Source organism: Macrobrachium rosenbergii, chromosome 12 (genome assembly GCF_040412425.1).
Source record: "Macrobrachium rosenbergii isolate ZJJX-2024 chromosome 12, ASM4041242v1, whole genome shotgun sequence".
Lineage (NCBI taxonomy): Eukaryota > Metazoa > Arthropoda > Malacostraca > Decapoda > Palaemonidae > Macrobrachium > Macrobrachium rosenbergii.
The window spans coordinates 15,018,001-15,020,515 of NC_089752.1; positions in this window are offsets into that span (position 1 = coordinate 15,018,001).

The window sequence follows — 2,515 nt, forward strand, 5'->3', positions numbered from 1 at the left end:
CTTTCAAATACCGGCAAATTTAATTAATTACATTTTATTTAATTATTCCTCCATTTGCTGTTCCGCGTACATTATCCATACACCTACGTTTTCTCATTCCTACACAAAGGTATTCTAATACAAGTGAACAGTAAATATTTTTTATTTAATTCTTCTTTAATTAATTAATGGATTAATTTTCAGTGATTTTTTGCTATAATTCTCTTGCCTTCGGCTTTGAGTTTTTTTTCCCATAGGCATTCTATTTTGTGGTAGCTAATTAGCAAATTATAGTGCTGCTTTTTTTTTGCGTATTTCATGAGGATTCGAACATATTGCGTAAAAATAATAATTAAAATAATAGCAGTTAAGTATACAAAAATCCAAGATGTACACCATATAAAGAGCTATAAATTTTACCAAGCTGTTTGGTTCAATACGGCTTTAAATGGATTTATATATATATTCATATATATATATATATATATATATATATATATATATATATATATATATATATATATATATATATATATATATATATATTATATATCTATATATATATATATATATATTTATATATATATGAATATGTTTATAAATATATATATATATATATATATATATATATATATATATATATATATATATATATATATATATATATATATATATATATATATATATATATATATATATATACGTGAGTGTGTATGTATGATGAACGTGCATGTGAGAAACATATCCACTAAAGCCGCAAGAACTGATACATGTATCTGCCATTTATACTACGTTTTGTGAAAAAATGCCTGAATATGGATTGGATGGTAGCATGTAACATATCAACAATTTTGTGCCAAGTCTAATATCAAAATTCTACTTTACAGAACGCACATGTATTCTAAACTCGGCCATTTCGCTACTGAGTTAACGGCACCACACCAAATAATTTAAAGGCATCCGAAGTAAAGTAAAAATTATATATATATATATATATATATATATATATATATATATATATATATATATATATATATATATATATATATATAAATTTATATATATATATATATATATATATATATATATATATATATATATATATATATATATATATATATATATATATATATATATTATATATATACACAGTGTGCATATGATTTTTGGGGTTATCTTATATAAATATTATGGATACATATATAGGCAACATTTGCGACATAGTAGTTCATGACAAACCTCTTATTTATCAAGAAACCAACTATAAATGATAATACTGAGGGTCAATCAGTGTTCCCCATACCCACATTTCATACCAATTACGATGATGCAACTACACACATTAAAGCGTGTGCGCATTACTTAAAATTCTAAAGCCAAAGCATCTATACAGAGTTAATTTCATTACAGGTCACTCAGTAAATTGTTTTTTAGGTCGTGCTAAAACAATAAATTCATTTTTACCTTCTCTATTTAGCTTTTTCTTTCCTTATATATCAATTTACAGATCACAATGCTATTACTTGTTGACTGCTGATTTCCGCAGTTTATATGCATAACATTCTTTATTACTATTATTATCTTTGCTATGTTATTTCTTTATCTTTACATATGGACATTTTATTTGGTAGCAGGCAGCTAGCAAGTTAATGTCCTTTTAGGTTTTTTAGTAAACAATTATCTCACTCTGAATAATAATAATAATAATAATAATAATAATAATAATAATAATAATAATAATAATAATATGAAGCCTGACATTTACAATAGTTTTTTTTTGGTCGAAACACATTAAAATCTATAAAGAGGTTTCGGGGGCTTCACAGCACTGACCATCAATCCGCAATCTCCACAAACATGACAGTAATGTTAATAATAATGACATTGAAATAAAGAATATCAATAAAAAGAGGACATTATGAAAAGGCAATATAAAAATTTTTAATCTTCTCTGTGGAATACAGATACAATTCACCACACGATAATAAAGCAGGAAGCAGCAATAACAATAGAAAGATAACCATAAAAAAATCACTAATTAAAAAATATGATTCTCCTCTTTGGTGATATAATTCAATTTTGCACACGGGAATAAAGCAGGATGTGCCAACAACAAATCCGTTTACCGAAGTTCTATTGATGAGTTGTGTCCGATGTGCAGTTTAACACTTGATTTTTGAAAGCGTACAGGTTGCAAATGATGTTAACTTTTATGTTTGATTCTGCGGGGTTTGAGTATTCCCGACTGATGCACATTCAAGTTTATCCAAGGCCTTGCGATAAAGTGTGTGAGTGCGATAAACATTTGCAGTCATCTGACTCGTTACGTTTAACTTTATGAACGATAAAGACGAAGTTACTCATGCTCGTAATGCTAAAACATATGTTAGACATTCACTTACAAGTTACTTTAGCAAAAAGAAAAAAATCATAGTGTGCATATTATTTGCAAATTATTGTCAATACACGTATATGGAAAAATTGCCCCAGAAGTACTCGGTTACTAAGCAGTTTGCTAAACAACCAATCCGTCGTA